At 44.9% G+C, this 20,525-nt stretch overlaps 1 pseudogene across 1 annotated transcript in view; it reads right to left on the minus strand.

Annotated features, from left to right (window-relative positions):
• Nucleotides 1-257: 257 nt before the first annotated feature.
• The window catches only part of LOC146847650 (uncharacterized), a 107,217-nt pseudogene continuing 86,949 nt past the window's right edge, over nt 258-20,525 (minus strand). Inside the window, exons 2-4 of the transcript XR_014981144.1 lie at nt 5,650-5,712; nt 5,088-5,140; nt 258-4,551 (exon numbers count right to left, since the gene is read on the minus strand). The product of XR_014981144.1 is annotated as an uncharacterized LOC146847650 (transcript). The remainder of the gene's footprint in view (nt 4,552-5,087; nt 5,141-5,649; nt 5,713-20,525) is intronic.

The raw sequence follows: 20,525 nt of genomic DNA on the forward strand, positions 1-20,525 counted from the left end.
CTGTGCAGATTCCTTCTAAGACAGTACACTTTTTAGCTAGGTGGTCTGCTTCCTGGAATCAGCCTGCTTTGCTTTTCCCATACTTCAGTTAGCAGAGGTAAGTGGGTCTTCCACTAAAGTGAGCTTAGCTCGCTTTTGGTAATGTGGCTTGAGCAAAAAAGGCCTAAGGCACGATCAAAGGTAAAGCAAAACAGTGGAAGTCACACATTTCAATACAGTGCAGTATAAAGACAAGGAACCTCAAGATTCAAACCCAGTTTAGATAAACAAGAAAATTTATTAATAACTCAGGAGAAAAATCAAAAGCAGGACTGTGGTTGAACTATTAATTAATAGCAAAAACAATTGTCCTAAAGAAAATAAACAACGCTCAGTCATGTATTCAACACCAAAAAGCTAAATAATATATATTTTTAAATGTAGATCCACTGCATCAATGTTGAAGACGCATACATATTAGTAGTTGACCTTGCTAGTCATGCTCGAGCAGGCATTGGTAAGTTTAGTCTCTGGTGATGATTAACAATGGAATTCGATGCAAGATTCCGGGCTGAATCAGTCTCAGAAAGTGATAAGCTGCACAGAAGTGGCTTGAAGTGCAAAATGCCTACCAATGCTCATCATGTTGAACCTGAATCTATGGCCATCAAAATGCGTCAAACTTCGGGCAGTTAGAACAGCTGCGAAGTGTTCGAAGCTTCAAGTTAAGGAGATGGTTAAAGGTTGATGATCCGAGCCAAAGCATGTAACATGGTGTGAGAACAAGCAGCGTACTGGAGCTCATGCTGACGATTCAAGCATGAAACTTGTAACCATCAGGGTGTATCATAAAGGTCGATCAGCGATTGGACCCATAACTCAGTTATCCAAGTGGAAAGGTAGAATACCAATAAAGGCAGATCAAGGTGCAGGAATATCAGTTTTGGGCTTTTATCTGTACAGCGAAGGAAAAGAACTGTTTATTGTATAAAAATGCACATAAAGACTAAGACCTCAGAAACAGTTAACAGCAAATGAACTTTCAGCACCAATGTGGTGGTAAATGCAACAAAATCAGGTAAAAGCGGAAGGGAAAATGTAAAAGCAAATCATGATAACGTGGTTAACAACATGAAGAAATTACCCGATCCTACTAATGCAATATCAAGTAGCTGCTTCAAGAGTACCTCAGGAGGCATTTAGAACAATGGAAAGGTTAGTCCAGCATAAGCTCTCTCATGTTGAGCGAGACTAGTTTTCTGGCTGAAGCTTTTGCAGTATTCAGAGCACTGATAAGGTTTTCATCCAGTGTGTTTTCTTTTATGTTGTGTGAGATTGCCTTCCCGACTAAAGCTTTTCTAGCATTCAGAGCACAGATAAGGTTTTTTTCCAGTGTGGATTCTCTCATGACGAACAAGATCAGATTTCTGACTGAAGCCTTTCTTGCATTCAGAGCACTGATACGGTTTTAGTCCAGTGTGAGTTCTCTCATGATAAACAAGATCAGATTTCTGACTGAAGCCTTTCCTGCATTCAGTGCACTGATAAGGTTTCTGCCCAGTGTGTTCTCTTATGTTGAGTGAGATTGCCTCGCTGGCTGAAGCCTTTCCAGCATTCAGAGCACTGATAAGGTTTCTGTCCAGTATGGATTCTCTCATGTTGAATTAAACTGGCTCTCATACTGAAGCTTTTTTGGCATTCAGATCACTGATACGGTTTAAGTCCAGTGTGAGTTCTCTCATGACGAGCAAGACCAGATTTCTGACTGAAGCTTTTCCAACATTCAGAGCACTGATAAGGTTTCTGTCCAGTATGGATTCTCTCATGTTGAATTAAATATGCTCTCTTACTGAAGCTTTTTTGGCATTCAGAGCACTGATACGGTTTAAGTCCAGTGTGAGTTCTCTCATGATAAACAAGACCAGATTTCTGACTGAAGCTTTTCCAGCATTCAGAGCACTGATAAGGTTTCTGTCCAGTATGGATTCTCTCATGTTGAATTAAATATTCTCTCATACTGAAGCTTTTTTGGCATTCAGAGCACTGATATGGTTTTTGTCCAGTGTGAGTTCTCTCATGATATACAAGACCAGATTTCTGACTGAAGCTTTTCCAGCATTCAGAGCACTGATAAGGTTTCTGTCCAGTATGGATTCTCTCATGTTGAATTAAATATTGTCTCATACTGAAGCTTTTTTGGCATTCAGAGCACTGATACAGTTTAAGTCCAGTGTGAGTTCTCTCATGACGAGCAAGACCAGATTTCTGACTGAAGCTTTTCCAGCATTCAGAGCACTGATAAGGTTTCTGTCCAGTATGGATTATCTCATGTTGAATTAAATATGCTCTCCTACTGAAGCTTTTTTGGCATTCAGTGCACTGATACGGTTTAAGTCCAGTGTGAGTTCTCTCATGATAAACAAGACTAGATTTCTTACTGAAGCTTTTCCAGCATTCAAGGCACTGATCAGGTTTCTGTCCAGTATGGATTCTCTCATGTTGAATTAAACTGGCTCTCATACTGAAGCTTTTTTGGCATTGAAAGCACTGATATGGTTTTTGTCCAGTGTGAGTTCTATCATGATAAACAAGACCAGATTTCTGACTGAAGCTTTTCAAGCATTCAGAGCACTGATCAGGTTTTTTTCCAGTGTGGATTCTCTCATGACGAACAAGATCAGATTTCTGACTGAAGCCTTTCCTGCCTTCAGAGCACTGATACGGTTTTAGTCCAGTGTGAGTTCTCTCATGATAAACAAGATCAGATTTCTGACTGAAGCCTTTCCTGCATTCAGTGCACTGATAAGGTTTCTGCCCAGTGTGTGTTCTCTTATGCTGAGTGAGATTGCCTTGCTGGCTGAAGCTTTTCCAGCTTTCAGAGCACTGATAAGGTTTCTGTCCAGTATGGATTCTCTCATGTTGAATTAAACTGGCTCTCATACTGAAGCTTTTTTGACATTGAGAGCACTGATATGGTTTTAGCCCAGTGTGAGTTCTCTCATGTATAGTGAGACTTAGTTTTGAAATTAAACTTTTCTGGCATTCAGAGCACTGATATGGTTTTTGTCCAGTGTGGGTTCTCACGTGTATAGTGAGACTAGATTTCAGACTGAAGCTTTTTTGACACTCAGAGCACCGATAAGGTTTTTGCAGAGTGTGGATTCTTATATGTCGAATGAGATAGCCTTTGTGACTGAAGCCTTTCTGTCATTCAGGACACTGATAAGGTTTTTGTTCAGTGTGAGTTCTCTCATATTTAGTGAGGTGGGGTTGATAAAGCAAGTGGTTCTCACATTCATTGCTCTTATTCGAGTTGTGTGTATCTTCTAGTTGGGTTTGTTCCTGGATACATGCCATCTTAAGACTGAATCTGATTCCAGACTCTGTACTCGTTTATGTTACACTCAGCATTAACTTCTAAAATACACTGCAGATGCTCTTCCTAACATCTGTATTTAACTAATTAAAGTTTTTAGCTGCAGATCATGTTCATACCTTTAAAGGCAGCCTATCTAACTTGTCTTATAAACTTTCTTAGTGGAGCCCCTAGTATTTATTAAGATGCCCCTAATGAATTAATTTTCTCCAAGTTATGCCCGGGTTAGTTCTCTCAAATTAAATTAGACTCATTTTGTGACTCATTTGATATAGGTTTTCAAAGCACAGATAAGACCTTTGGGGTTTAGTGCTTGCCTGTTAAGTATATTTGTTCATACAAGTAATGACAGGTGATTAGGGCATGGCAAGGTGGTTTTATGAATTATCAATAGTGTAACAGTGGCCCCTTTTAGGTTTTCTTTGAAAGGACATGCTTTTTGCCTCAACGGCTAAGGCAGGCACTTGATTGACTTTGGAGGTTCAGACACTTTGAAACCACTAGGATCACATCAAGAGACAGATGGTGAGGAAAATCTTTCTATATTGGAAATAATCATCAAGTGTCTTTGCTGTAATGACATCTGAGAAAGAGCATTTATAATAACTTTCTTATAAACAATGCTTCCTCTCCTCTGAATTACAGCAGACGAAGACCTAAGCTTGCTATTTTTCACTGAGGCTATTAGTTTTTCTGACAGTGTTGCCATATCACGTGTATGGATACTGATTTGTTGGGGAGGGGTCTGGGTCTCCTAGGCATTTTTTCATAAACCATCAGAAAGATTTTTCAACACTGATTATTCGCAAGTGCACTGCTTGGGCATCGATTGTGGCCAATGTTCTTTGTTCAAGCTTGAAATGTTTCCTTTAAGTGAAAATATTCCTACAATTAGTAGATGCAGACTTTCAATTTGCACTTGTATTTCATTCATATTTCAGAGGCGCCTCATTATCAGTAGCAGACACTTGGAAAACATTTATGTTGGTTTTAATTTAGATATTTGACAACTTTCACATTCAGCAGTTTCTTCCACTCCAAGTTCCGCACCATTCCTGGCACATAGAATATGTTTCTCCTCTAGATAGAATATGTTTCTCCTCTAGAGCTCAAGAATGTTTTAACTTTCCCTAAAATAATCCTTTTTGTTGTGTTTCACTAAATGTAAACCTTTTTTTTGTTCATGCTTCAGTCACCTGTAGGAATAGAGTTAGAGATTGTAATTGAATACAAAGAAAACATATTTATGACCTTATACATTGCAGAAAGAATGCATTTACAAATACAAGACAGGAAATCAGTTTGCGAGAATTTCTGATAGTGGTGAAACAACTCTTGGACACTGTGTAGATCGGGTTCTTGGAACCACTGGAACTCAAGATTGTTAGAGTAAAAGAAGTGATATTTAAGAAAGAAACAAGTTACACATATATTGTGACACGCATTCTCAGTAGCAGCCAACACAATCAATTTACACTTTCTGTGGCAACGGCTGGTATCATAATGAGCTGTGTGTAATACTTTTAATGAATTATCAGATGTTGTTTACTCCCCTACCCACTTAGAGTGTTCATCTATTCCTTTTTCCAGGGATTTAGGAAAGAACATTTTATTGAACAAAGGAATTGGCCTTGATGTAATCACTGCTTTAAATGCTACCGTAGAGAGAGGCAATGACCAGTTAGCTTGGTGGAATTCACCATTTCAAACTGTGGGGAACATAAGGACTTACTTGGTGGTCCAGAACTTATCCACTCCTCCGACAAGATCTAGGTACGGCAACTACTGAAAAGGGGAACAAAAATCAAAGTAAAGGAAACCACAAAGGGACAACAAAAGACAAACATAAAACAAACAGAGGAAACATAAAAAAAGAATATCTTTTCCTCTCACCACAGGGACCCAGCATGACCCCTGAAGTGGCAGGCAAGACAGAAAAAGGCAGGATAGGGGGACGTAGAGAGGTAGAAGTAAGATCCAGAGAGAAAAGATACACAAAGATCAGACAGAGGGAGGATAGTATCATGTGATATAGAGGATGGCATGCTCTGATTGTTTAGGAACTGCTGGGCAAAACCGATCTAAAAAGGTATTGGACCTGCACTAGTTCCCCAACATGTTCAAGTAGGAATATGGCTGTATGTGGTTATTAGCAGAAGTTTGATAGGAACAAGATTAATGTAGAGAGAATCAAATGTGGAAGTTGAAGAGATAAAAAAACAGATCAAGAGAGAGAATAGAGAAAGAAGAAACAGGGGAAAAGGAAACTTAGGGTTACAGGAATCGTTACCTACAGTTTTTTTTTTGCTCCTTCATGGGTGGCAGCCACGCCGCATCACCTGGTCATCCCAGAATACCTTGAAAAGAAGTAAAGAAATGCTTTTGCCTCAGATGAAAATCACACTTCATCTCATCTTCCAAATAACCATCCTGAACTTACAAAACAAAAGGAACGTTTGTTCTCTGGAAGCCATTGTAAAGCAACCATGGTTATGAATAAATAGACTTTTTTGGTTCACCAAGAACCATGATGCCTTGCTGGAAAGGGTCTCTGTAAATATGGAGTACGCTCACAGTCTCAGAGTAGAGACCCTAACAACCTAATCCACTTTTTCATAACCCCCATCGTTCCATTTACTATTACCATGACACTTGTGAATCAAAACAATATGCTTCACAAACAGAATGTTAAAGTTCTTGTACATAATTCTGATCACCCTTCATAAATCAGTCAACCACAATCTTAGATTTATAGAAGCCATGCTCTCTGAGCAACAGTTCAAGCAGATGCAGCGTGCGAATGCTGAGAAATGGAAGCAACACGACATCAATGTGCTGGTGCTTATTATTTATACTTTTTCTAAAGGGATGAAGCAGAGGGTCAGTGTCTGGTGAACTCCACTGGACGGCGACCCAAGAACTAGAATTGGAATGAAACATTCACAAGACAAAGCTTAGAACATTGAAATGTTGAGATCTTGATTGAAGACAATGGAGCACCAGCCGATAAAAACTGATATAGGTCAGATGCTCTCAATATTACAATGTCCAAATACACAGACTCTTCCTCACTCTTTCCACTGCCTCTCTAAAATATATGCATTAGGCAGGGGAAAGCAAAAGACAGAGCCTTAGCAGCAGGGCACACGGGAGCCTTCCCCCTTTCCTTCTTCTGTGGCTCACAGTGTCACTGACGCCTTGAAAGGAGGGGGTGGGATTTCTGCTCAGCATCTGCATCTTCCTGGCTCACCTGTATGATGAAAAGCAGTTTAGCCGAGCCCAGGGAGAACCAGGGGCTGACTTTAACCTCCTTTTACAGCTATTGCTGTGAATTTTCAACAGTTAAAATTGGTGAGCCTGCATGCAGCTAATAATTGTTGAACATTCACAGGAACAGCTGAGAACCAAAGGTTTTGGAGCCATGGAAGACTGTGCACATTATGCTCTCATTGGACAAACGTTGTAATAATCTTATAGCCCACCGTAGCAGGCTATACTGGCCACTAAAGGACCGCCCCTTTGTGAAAAGGACCTTGACTTTGGAGCTACAGTGAGCTATAATGCTATTTTAAAGCTTTAAAATAATTGCAGAAGGCAAAAACATGGTTACTTTGTCAGAGAAATAATCATCACAATATTTGCAGGAGAATCACATAAAGGTAATCTCTACAGTATATCAAAAGACAGAATCAGAAATAACTATAGATTTAAACTCAATAGACAGACCAACACCGCAGTTGTATGCTAAGAAATGGAAAAAGTTATTCTATAATATCAGATAGCAAACTGACAGAATCTGCTTAGTTAAAATCAAAGGAAAGTTCTTAAGTATAAAATCAGTAAGAGGACTGACATGTAGTCTGCCTTTTGAAAAAAGGTAAACAAATTCCAGCAAATTTCCCCAAAACAGTACATTATATGTTTTCAGACAGAGAAAACACATTATTGACATGGTTCATAATGAGGTAATGATGACAACAACCAATAAACTTTCATGAAAACTTAGCATTAAAAAAATGTAATTTTACAAAACACACTTATCAAATTAATAATTGTGACTTCACCCAAATGTAAGAGAACATCATTGGAGCTTACATGTTCTACAATGCAATACATCAACATGGGACAGCAATAATATACATTTTTCCCACATCCTGTAGGATCTTCCATTTTCCACTTTTTTTTATTCCATGATTGAAGCTCTACATGGGCTCCTTAGCACTTCTTTTAGAATGCCCTGCTTGATCATATTATCAATGGCAGGTCAAATCCCCTCCTCTACTTCACGTGTAAGGTTGTACTGAGGCTACACTGCATTCGGGTTTACGCTGATTTTTACTGGCTCTGCACTTTGAATCAATCCAGTTTTTTCCCGGTAAAACTCCAAGCTTTTTAATTTACTGTGCAATTTAAATCTGGAGCTAAATCCTCTTTTGCAAAGCTAGGAAACAAATTAACTCCCAAGTCTCCATAAAGTAATATAGAATCTTCATCTTGTGTTTGAATACCAACACTAACAGATGTACACTACATTACACAATCCATTTTACAAAGAAGGTCACTCCCTAATAAAATAACCGGACGAATCTGACTAATTATAAATTTGTAGCCATTCATTATTAACCCAATTTGTACAGAAACATTTGTTGACAGCTTATTAGTTAGTTAGTTATTAGAAAGGCCCACAACTTGGACTTCTTTTCCCAAGAGGGGTAGGTTGGGAGCGTCCGCCAGTCTGACTGTGGAATGGGTAGCACATTTATAGATTAAAAGTGATGCTGGATGTCCATTTTCTTTTTCATCCAGAGAAGGGCCATTCTGGTCTACCGGTAAGACTGCGCAAATCATGGAATCCTTCTCCTGTTTCAGCCATAGTCATTGAGTCTGATTCAGTCCAGTAGAAAGTCCAAGTGTAGATGTAAATTGTGGAAAATCATTATTAATCACTGAAGTATTTTGTTGAAATCTTAAATTTGTTGAGAATGTGGTATTCTATTTGGAAATGGGATGTGAGGCCGTCGGAAATGAAGGCATGTTTCAATTTAACTGCCTTTGATTCTGCATGTTCGGCACAGAGGTCAGTTGGGCCAAGACCATTGCCTGTGACATCCCATTCAAGTTCCTGTTTCTCAGTTCTGCAAGCATGGCAGGGAGCATGGTTTATTCTTCACATTATTAGAATTTGAGGTATTTACATTGTTAGCACAACCTATACCGGGAGGATCAACCTTTCCCACTTTCACATATTGAACTTCATTACTCTGCACACCAACTCCCTGCATGTCCGAATTCGCAACAGCAGCACACCCAGAATGAAAACAAGAATCCAGTGCATGAGGGCCACTTTTGTCACTCTCCGGGAAAAGTTTTGTCTGAGCCACTATCATTTTATCTTTGATATGTTTATGCTTAGCATCAAATCACTACAGTACTTTGCGTATAACAAAATCTCATCCAGAAATGTTGTCTGCCAGCACCTCACACTTGGCTGGATATGTGCACATATGTGCTGGACGCAACGTTAAAAGAAGGGCAGACACAAAAGCAGACACGCCGGTGTTCGGCTGCCAAATTGAGTAAATCTGCATTAATCTCTTGTTATATACATGCCCTAACTACTTTGGATCTTGTCTTGCCCTCATTATTTTGACCAATTGACTTGCTTCGGAGAAGCCCTTGTTTTTAAATATTCAACTCTTCATACTCTTCCATAACAACTATAGACTCATTATTTTCAGGAACTCTGCTCTGTGGCTCTTCAATTGGCCAGTTTACAACCAACTTACACCCATTCCACAAATCTCCTGAGACAATGATTTAAAATAACATATTTAAACTCATCCAAAGCACCTTTACAAAAGTTACACTCTTCTTTACCTCTGTACCACTTTTCTGGTTCCTTCTAAGCTTGCGGAAATTTGTTGTGATGTTGAAAATATCAGCTCTCAACCATGGCACATACTCTCCTCCATGCACTTCTCAAAGGAAATTCTTTTGCATCATCTGTTTCCGACTTTGAACCACTTTCATCAGCATTCCCTCTTTCTGTTTTTCCTTTGTAATTTTTTCCCCTTCGTAGTCCATTTGTTTTTATATTTCTTCGCATCCTCCCAATCTCTTACTGTATTCATTAGTTGTTTTATATGTGTTCTCAACGGTATAGTTTTCACACTTCATACTGCTAAATTCACATTATGCTCTTTGGCTAAATCCTCATGTTTCTCAAAAGCATCACTGGCACGTTCTGCCACTTCAATCCTTCATTATAAAATATTGTCATCTCTGAGCCAATCGTACCATTTATAATTGCTTCTAATTATATTTTTCGTCTTAAAATATCAAGCTCAGCAGAGGCAACTGGGGTAACTGAGGTAGGTCCTATTTCATCTATCCCTACGCTTGTCTATCCCACATCTTTCTCTACCATTGGCCCTTTTATACAAGCCTCACTAAACTGTGGGATTTTCTCAATCAACAAATCACGTATACACGTATCTTCCTCAGAATCCCTCTTTCTCTCCCATTTCTTTCTTTTTGTCATCCTTGCTGGTATGCTTATCACCTTATATTTTCCTTTTGTACAAGTCATCAGTAATCAAAGTAAAATCACCCACTGCTTCTGTAACCTCTTCCACCATGCTTTTTTCCGTAAACTCAACCCTGCATCCAGCCAAAGGTTAATGGTCTTTTTAACCTGACCTTTCAACATTTTGTTATGTTTCTTCTCATTCACTACATAATCCCACTGTTAGAAACTGGGTTGTTGGCTGACTGTTGTGTAAGCCCTGGTCAAGCAGCAACCACAATCCTAGTTAGGGTAAGGTGCAGGCAAACCCTAAATTAACCTGTGCTCACCCTCTCGTTGCGTGCCACAGAACAGTCAGGCTCAACTTAGAAGTAGTGTATAAAGTATTTGTGCAACACTTCAAAGAGTAGAACCGTGAAAACACACAAAAAGATCCCACATCAAGTTAGAAAAATAGTTCCGACTTTAATAAATAAAACAAGAAAAAAATGAGTAGACCCGGAAATATTGATTTTTAAAGTTTATAATGAAAAATATCACCTAAAAGCAAAGCGCTATTGGAGATATCTGGCTGTGTTGGACTAAGACAGTCTTAAATTCACGCCAACGATGGAGATCGGGCCAGGTACAGTGACCCAGTTAGGCCCGCTGAACAGAGTATTTCAAATCCTGGTTGCAGAGCATTGCATGGAACAGCATTGAAGATGCATCGCACAGCAGAGGCGATGCGTTGGTTCAGAGATGCAGCGAGGCTGTGGTGCAAGGTCCAGATGAGTCGATGTCAAAGATCCTGTAGACGGGCTTTGGATGTGAAGTGCGGTGTCGAGGATGTGAGGCGCAGTAGAGGCGATGTGTCAATTCCGCTGAACGATGAAGATCTTATGTGGATGTCCATCAATTGATCTTTTTGCATTTGTCACCCCGAGTGGGATGGGTATGCCAAGACGTGGGTCCCGTGCTCTTCATGCCACTGGAGTCAAGCTAGCCTGGCTGATGAGGGGTGAAACCCCGAAACCGGTCCTAGGAGGCTTGCTTCCAGTCCAGGGAGGACCTGGTTTGGCAGTTCGGGCTGGTCTGTTTCCATAGGGAGCAGGGTCAAGACTGATTTGCATACAGCTGTGTTCAAACTGGAATGGTATGGGGAGCAACAAAACGATGGATTTACGCCCAGATCTCAGTGCTGGGGTGAATGTATGACATTGTTCTGCATTCCGTCAATCAATTGTACTTTTTGCATCTGATGTGGAGTTTCCGCAGCATTGTTGAGGTTGCAGTCAATGAGCGATGCAAAGAGCTTGAACCAGGAATACCGGCGTGCAGTGACGGCTCTAGAGGCGATGTGGCGGCACCAAGATGGGGGAGGTGGTGGTGATGCGAGTCTTTTGCGGTGGGTTCAATCCATGCAGCAGATGTGTGATGATTCTGCTCTGGGATGTGCCACTCAGATGCACTGGTTCTGCTCTGGGATGCTTTGATCAGCAGAGAAGATGTATTTGTTCTGCTGGAAAGCACCTTCGGCCTCCTTACAAGAGTCCAGGACTGGGGTGGCACCACTTGGTAGGGTAGACTCACAGACGGCAAAATCCAGGTGCAGGGGTTATGTCGCAAAGGCTTCAGATCAGGAGACCAGCCAACTAGCCCTGGGAGCAACTCCGGGTTCTTGAGTCAAGAGATGCAGGTTCAGTCCTTCCTTCCCAGACAAGAGGGCAGCATTTCAGTACAGCAAAGCAGATGTCCAGCAGAGTAAACTCCAGCAGAATGGCATTCCTTCAGCAGCACAGCAGTCCTTCCTGGTAGAGTATCCATAGGTCTAGAAGTGTACTGAAGTAGTGGTGTGGGGTCAGGTACTTATACCCAGGGGTGTCTTTAAAGTGGGGAGACTTTAAAGACATGTCTTTGAAGTGCACAGAGGACCTCCCTTCCTGCCCTGGCTACAGACTCACAACAGGAGGGTATGCAGTCGTTTGTGTGTGGACAGGACGCAGCCTATTCGGGTGTGAGGCTGTGCCCAGCACCTCCCACCCATCCTGCCAGAGATGGCCCATTGAGACACACCTAAGCTCCCACTGTGTGAAACTATCTAGGAGGCATACAGCAACTTTCATCTACACCGAGTCAGGTAACAAGAAACAGGCTGCTGGCAGCAAGTGGCTAAGGCAAAACAATGTCAACTTTCTAAAAGTACTATGAAAAAGAGGTGTCCTAGCCGTCACATTCAAATGCTGATAAACCAATTTAACAGACTAAAGGCCATCAATTACATTTCTAAAAGTGGCATTTTCAGAACTGTAATGTAAAAATGTAACTTTACCAGAGTTAGGATTTTTAATTAGGATTCCAGCTATACCAAATATGATCCAGTTATATCTGTTACGGGTGGGCGGTGAACTCTGCGCCGCTGGCGGATCTTACAGAGTTTTTTTCGCTCTGCATGGAGCGCGGAGTTCGGTAAAAACTCCGCCTCCTGCGTAGGGTAGTTTACCAGCACCGGCCCACCCCAATTTGACAAATGGAGTTGTGGTGTGACAAGTACAGAACAACCATAACAGTACAACCATCGCGCTGCCTCCTTCCCGTTATACAACACTATACTACTGATGTGACTAAAATGTAGAAAGGCTTAGTTCTGTAATTTATTTACTATGACATATAATCTCCGTATCATGCACTGGAATAAAGAAAAACACTGGCCCAGGGGATTGTGTGGTTTATACATCAACACTGCGGTTTGTCTCTCAAATGGCTGCCACCTATTGCCCAAGCGTAGTAGTAATGCCTAGCCTGTCATGAGGAAATAGTAGTGAGTAGCAACATTATTGAATATTACGCTCCCTTGCCACAGTTCATCTTCTGTCGCTCACGTTTGCATCATAACACTGCAAGATTTTGGAAGTTGTGGGTTCACCAGATGCTGCAGCGGGAGCGTCTGCCAACGGTGGCAGTGGGATTGAGGTGGACGCCACAGGTACTTGACTGGGGGACTAAGCGGGAGTTAAACGCTAGATTGCCTTATCTTTGAGTAATAAGCAAGATCCATGGAGACTGCTTTAGCTCGGTGTTACAGAGCGAAGGCAGTATCTTTACAAACAATACTGTCCTAATCAAGCCACACCTGCACATGGAGTTTGCTTGTGTGAAGGAAGGCTAGATTCGTTTGTTTTCCACTGTCATACTGGGTTTGCAGTGGGGTCAGAAAGGGGTTTGGAGGTCCCTGAAAAGGCATGGCTTAGGAAGCATAACCAGAAATCCTTTCTAAGTGGTATAGCCTATATAATTAAGGATGTGACTTAAAACACATTATGTGCTCACATACTGGGAGAGGTGTGGTGCAGAGGCCAGAGCGGCTGACTCCGGAGCACGGGGTTCACGGTTCAATCGCCGGCGGCAGCAGCTCAACTCAGCATCATGTGACTCTGGGCAATAGCTCACTTAATCTTCCCGACTGCCCACAGCGCCTTGAAACCCTTAAGGGAGATATGTTTGCTCTTTACAATAGGAATTAATATTTTATTATTATTATTATACTACCACACAAGTATTTTGGTTAGGGTAGAGCGGAACTCAGCGGAATTCCAAAGAGTTTTTAGGCAATTCACAATATTACGCGTAGTACAACTCAGTGAGCTCCGTCCACCCCTAATATCTTCCCAATTTGGAAATACACTTTTAGAATGTCATGGGTAACCCCCATTTTGTCCTATGGGAGATATAAGCTTTGCATTAGTGAAAAACGAATTTAAGAGTTCTTCACCAATGGGCCTTGTAAAAACTTAAAAATACATGCCCTGCTTTTTAAATACATTGCACCCCTACCTCTGGGCTGTCAAGGGTCTATCCTAGGGGTGACATATGTATTAAAAAGGAAGTTGTGGGGCCTGGCAAAAGATTTATTTTGCTAGGTCGAAATAGCAGTTTAAACTGCACACATAGGCTCTTCGGTGACATGCTTAAAACCTGTTTGAAGGGCCACTGAAATGGGTGGCACAATCAATGCTGCAGGCCCACTAGTAACATTTAATTTACAGGCCCAGGGAACACGTATTGCACATTACTAGAGACCTATAAGAAAATTAAATATGCCAGTTGGGTATAAGCCAATATTATCATATTTAGAGGAGAGAACACAAGCACTTTTGCGTGGGTTAGCAGTGGTAAAGTGCACAGAGTTCTAAAGCCAACAAAAACTAATTCAACAAAAAGCAGGAGGAGGAAGGCAGCCTAAAGCCAGGGGAGACTAATCAATACATTGATGGACTTTCCTGCTTAGGCAGTAGAATGTGGACAATGGCCCTCCACTGCAGGGGCACGTCTGTACACGCCTTTCTGGATTCAGTTTAACACCTTGTTTATACTCTCCTGAGGGACTGAACTGACATATGGGGAATCATTCTCGTCTGCGAACTCCATCTGTGCAGCACCAAACCTTAATTTGCTCACAGATGCATCCCGGAAGGCATATAATACCACAATGGCCAAAACATTAATGTGGCCCATTCCACACCTTGGATCGGACTTCTGTCCCCAAAAAGGAATATTCTGCCCATAACGACATTAACCAACAGAAGCCATTGACAGCTGTCGGTGTGAGGTGCCAGGCCCCAAGCCATCCTGCTAGGTGGGGGCTCTAAGCGGGATACTGGGTAGGCCTTCCTTCCAGACTTGGGGCTGGTAAGAAGTTAAGAGCTCCTGAGGATTCCATGACCTTCGAGGTGTCTCTGAGTAGGGGGCAGTATCTCCACCCTACGACCACTCTACCCACCACCAGTTCAGGGGAGGTATCGTGATACTGGCTAATCCACCCAGGGTCTGTACCGTGAGGCTGAACAGGGGTGAGTCCTCCTTCACCCTGTCCCTCTATCTGGGCTCCGGTACCATCTGCTTGGGAGTGTTACCCCCAGAAAACTGAACTGTAGGGGTGCCCTTGGCGGCCCCCCTCTCAGTCCTTCTGACACTGGGGGCAACTTATTATCCAGAATGCAGTCTATTGGCATCTGGGGACTAACTATGATCATCCTCTGGGTCACCTCCCCTCCCCATTCCAGGGATACCAGGGCCATTCGGCAAAAAAGAGTCCAGCCCATGGCCCAGTGTACTGTACTGGGGAAACTAGCCTTTCCACAACTATGGTCTGGCTAGCCCTGGTATCCCTCAGAGGAGTGACTGGGACCCCATTCACTTTCACCTGGTGGAAGTGATGACTCCTACCCTAAAGGGTCACCAGTTCACCCTCTGAGTCTTTCTCCCAACTACAGTAGACCATGGATGGCTTGGTCCATGACCTGCCCCTGGGGACTACTTACCCCTAAGGCCACACTGGCCACCCCTGTAGAGGTCCCACCAGTGGGTGGTTTCTTTAGACAGAGTCCACCTACTTGTGTCCTAACTGGGAACACTCAAAGCTGTGGGGTTGGAAATGGAGCATCCTGGGCCACTACCCATTAAAACCACCCTCCCATTTCTCGACCCTTACTCTGGGACTTGTTTGGGTAATCTTTAACCTCCCCCTCACTCGGCTGGTGAGGGCGATAGGGACCTGAACCACCCTTCTTGGGGGTCACACCCAGGTACCTTCGAGAACACTCTGGTAGTGACCCAGAGGTCCACCTCTTCAGCAAGCTTTCTGGGGTCGGTCAGTTTCCTGTTAACTAGGTGTTTGTGTAACTCTGCAAAACAGACTCTGAGCATGTTCTCCCTCAGATGGTACAGCCATTGACATAATTCACTTTCCTGCCCCGTGCCCAAGCATTCAGTGTATTGCTAGAGTAATCTACAAAATCGACCTAGGATTGGTTGGGGAGCTTCTGGCTGTCCCTGACCCTTTTGGCAGTACATTTCAGGGTCAGCCAAACTTTGCAATTAAAATGGCTTTTATTGGAGTGTACTTGGTTTGGTCCCCAACCGCAAGAGTGGTAAGTGTGAAGCCACCGCTCGGTAGGCATGTGTTTCCAGAGACCACACCCCCAGTGCTCTTCTGGGATCTTGTGAACCCTCAGGGCTACCTCATAGGCAGAACGCTATTTGTCGATATAATTTCCCCTGAGAAAATTGGGCACCAAATCCTTGGGAATGCAAACTCTTTTGTCTCCGTCAGAACTGCGGGTATGCTGCCACCATCACTGCTGCAATCTGACTGTCTGGCTTTGATATCCAAGTCGTTTAGGCTCAGTTCATGAGACAGTAACATTTCCTCCTCTTCCAAGGCTTTTTAAGCCTTTTTCTCCTCCAATTTCAATTTGGCCAATAGCAGTTTGACTTACCTCTCCACCCTCCTCTCCAACAGTTCCTCCGGGGACAGGCCATGGGAAGAGACGTTGCTCTCTGCCCTGGCAGTGAGTTCTATTCTGGGGGCCATATCCTACCCTTCTTATGCCGGAGGCTCCTCCAGCTCTTCATCCTCTCCTGTGGTCTCACCCGGTAAGGAGTGAGCTTCTGCCCAGGTCATCAGCGACTTTTGCAACTCCACCTTTCTGGTGATGCTCTTGGCAGGAAGTCTAAACTCCTAGCAGAAATCCTTGAACTAGGCCACACTGTAGGCCTCCGTGTCGGCTATGCTCAAATTCCATTCTTTAGTTTGAGTAACCTCTTTCAAGATCTGTATACCTAAGTGATAAAGCAAACAGATGGTGCAGATTAGTTTAAAGCCTTTACTTCCTGCAGACCTCCAGGGCGCCTGGGATGCTTGCTTGACGTTTATTTGTTCAGCTGGCATGCCTTCTAATTAAAGGCCTCCAATCCCTCCCTCAGTTCCCTACCAGAGACAGCCTTTTAATTGACAGGAAACACTCAATAACACTCTAGAAGCCTCCAGGGTACACTTGTGTGACAGGCTTTAAATACGCTTTTAAGCTCAGTCCAGTGCTTGGCTTCGTTGATCCACCTTGATAGAGACCTGTATTTTCCATCAGTGTTGTCGTCGAGTTCGGAGCCTTGCCGCTTGCGACAAGAATAACCTGGACTTCTTTGCCTGGAAGCCAGGAACCAGCATCGGCTCTTGGAACTCCTTCCCTGCGAAACAGTTTTCAACAATCTTGAACCCTGGAAGGTGGTCGATCAGCAAGCTCCAACATTCTTCAATTGCCTTGATTACAACCATCTTTTTGCCGTTTAATGCTGAAGCTATTCTGGCCCATTACACGGACATCTGGTTAGTGCACTAACCAGGCACTTCTAGCTTTGAACACTCATCAACAACTCCTTAACGACAGGGGTTTTCACAGAAGACTTAAAAAAACAAATAAATACACCCATTAATAAAAAAAAGGCTACCCTGGACAAGGAAGAACTTGAAAACTACATTTCCATAGCAAGCGATACATTCTTGGGCGTACTTATAGAAAGAGCAGCTTTTGCTCCAGATGTCACAATTCGTTGATGATAATTCCATATTTTTTTACTTCCAAACTGGATTCTGTCCTGGAAGATGCACTGAATCAGCCCTCATCTCCATCTGGGATGACCTTAAAAACACAGTAGACTAGAACGGGGTTGTTCTCCCCCACCAAGGACCCCCACACCACCAAAACCAACCTCCACGAAGGAATGGAAGCTGTCGCCGAGTGGATGAAGACCAGCCAACTGAAACTAAACTTGGACAAGACAGAAGTCCTCATCCTCGGATCCACTCCCTCGGCCTGGGACGACTCCTGGTGGCCGACTGCACTGGGAACAGCTCCAACACCCACTGACCACGCACGCAACCTAGGGTTCATCCTCGACTCCACCCTCTCCATGACAAAGCAGGTCAACGCTGTCTCGTCCTCCTGCTTCAACACCCTCTGCATGCTCCGCAAGATCTACAGGTGAATCCCCACCGAAACTAGAAGAACAGTCACCCAGGCCCTCGTCAGCAGCAGGTTGGACTACGGAAACGCCCTCTACGCAGGAGCCTCAGCCAAACTCTTGAAATGACTTCAACGCATCCAGAACGCCTCTGCACGCCTGATCCTCGACATCCCTCACCGCAACCACATCACACCCCACCTGAGAGACCTGCACTGGCTCCCCGTCAACAAGAGGATCACCTGCAAGCTCCTCATCCACGCACACAAGGCACTTCACAACACCGGACCAGCATACCTCAACAGACGACTCAGCTTCTACACCCCCAATCGCCAGCTCCGCCGACCTCGCCCTCGCCACAGTCCCCCACATCCAAAGAGCGACCTCCGGCGGCAGATCGTTCTCCCACCTCGCCACCAAAACCCGGAACACCCTCCGCATCCTCCTACAGCAGACCCAGGACCTGCTAACCTTCAGAAGACTCCTCAAGACCTGGCTATTCGAGCCGTAGCAGCACTCCCCCCCCCCCCCCAGCGCCTTGAGACCCTCACGGGTAAGTAGTGAGCTTTACAAATGTTTTGATTGATTGATTGCCACTCTACTCGTGGACCTTACAGCTGCCTTTGATAATTTTGCACTTAAGGAAGCCAAAATAGAAGGTGCAGCTCCTGTCTGGATCACATCATAGCTACACAATAGAAATACAATAAAAAAATAAAATAAAAAAATATATATATATATTACCTACTGGCGGTCGCCAGTAGGTAGATATAGACAGGACCTATTTTCCATAGGAAATCCGCAACATTCAATTGGGAATAACGTTGGCGCCAATTGATGAATCTTCGCAAAATTTTCAAAACTTTTGGCCAGCTCCGGTTCGCTCCTATCCTGAACATTTCACGGTGATTCGTCAAGCGGGGGCCGAGAAAAAAGGGGGTTCCCAAAACGCGTTTTCCCCATGCATTTTCCCATAGGACCTGTTGACGCAGCTACAGCCCGAACTGCTGAACGGAATTACACCAAATTTGGCAAAGAGGTAGTCCTCAGTTCAGACTCGTGCCTTTTGCTTAAATGGTGTAAATCCGTTCAGTAGTGCCTGAGAAAATTAGAGTTAAAAAGATAGATATATCTATGGCCTCGGAGGCGCACCCTCCCCGCTCCCAGCGCGCACCCTGCCGTGCACAAGCTGTATTCTAATTGGCTGTCAACACTCCAGATCAGGAAGTGCTGGCAGCCATCTTGTGCCTCGGTACAAACGCGAAAAACGTGACAAGGGGGCAGGGTAGAAACACCCTGACCCCCTAGGCCTGCTCAGGGGGTCCCACAAGGACCCCCAGGGCCAAAAAAAGAACTAAAAATCAGCGAGATTCGCGCACCCAGCGTGAATTTCGGCCCCAAAAGAAAAACAAAAAAAAACTGGGCGTGCTCCAGCGCTGAATATTCTAATTTGCCCCCGCAGCCCCGGGGACCACCACCCCCCGAGGCTTTGTTACCATAGGTGGGGGGGCTCGCAGCCCCCCCAGCCCCAGGGACCGCCACCCCCGGGGCTTAAAATGATTTGATGTGGGGGGGCTCTCAGACCCCCTCAGCCCTGGGGACCGCCACCCCCCGGGGCAACTAGTACATGTTGGAGGGGGGCCATGTGGCCCCCCTCCTGGAGCCTTGTATTGGCCCTGGGGACCGCCACCCCCCAGGGCCGGCTCCTGCAGTGTCCCGGGGTGCCCACCCCCGGGACACTGCTGTTTGCAATGGCAGGGCGGGAGCCTCGCAGCTCCCACCCTGCCATTGCAAACTGCTTTGCTTCATTGAAGCGAGAGCAGGGAAACCGGCTCTCGCTTCAATGAAGCAAAGCAGATTGCTTTTCCACATGGGGAGCAGCATGTTAGCTGCTCCCCATGTGGAAAAGCAATGCCGGCTCCCGCATGAGGCAGGGAGCCGGCTGGGACCGTGGGGGGATTGGGGACCCCCCCACAGTCTCCAACGGGAGGCCAGGCCCTGGGGATGGGGTCCCCGGGGCCAGAAGTGGCCCGGGAGGGGGGCCACGAGGCCCCCCTCCCCATTAAATAAAAAATAAATAACTAGATAAGTAAATGGACCACCACCCCCCGAGGCTTCGTTACCATAGGTAGGGGGGCTCGCAGCCCCCCCCAGCCCCGGGGACCACCACCCCCGGGGCTTAAAACTATTTGATGTGGGGGGGCTCTCAGGCCCCCCCAGCCCTGGGGACCGCCACCCCCCGGGGCAACTAGTACATGTTGGAGGGGGCCGTGCGGCCCCCCTCCTGGAGCCTTGTATTGGCCCTGGGGACCGCCACCCCCCAGGGCCGGCTCCTGCAGTGTCCCGGGGTGCCCACACCCGGGACACTGCTGTTTGCAATGGCAGGGCGGGAGCCTCGCAGCTCCCACCCTGCCATGGCAAACTGCTTTGCTTCATTGAAGCGAGAGCAGGGAAACCTGCTCTCGCTTCAATGAAGCAAAGCAGATTGCTTTTCTACATGGGGAGCAGCATGTTAGCTTCTCCCCTTGTGAAAAAGCAATGCCGGCTCCCGCAGGAGGCGGGGAGCCGGCTGGGACCGTGGGGGGGATTGGGGACCCCCCCATGGTCTCCAACGAGAGGCTAGGCCCTGGGGGATGGGGTCCCCGGGGCCAGAAGTGGCCCAGGAGGGGGGCCACGCGGCCCACCTCCCCCATTCAATAAAAAAATGAATACTTTTTTTTTTTTAAATGTTCCAATGCACCGCCCCTGAAACTGTGGGGGATCGTCAGACCTGAACCTTTCAGGACTTCAAAGACGGCGCAGTTGGTTGCATGAAAGATGAGAACAGGAATACAGCCCCGAGGCTCACTGGAGGGCTGTCATTGT

This window comes from Triturus cristatus, chromosome 4_1, assembly GCF_964204655.1.
Source record: "Triturus cristatus chromosome 4_1, aTriCri1.1, whole genome shotgun sequence".
NCBI lineage: Eukaryota > Metazoa > Chordata > Amphibia > Caudata > Salamandridae > Triturus > Triturus cristatus.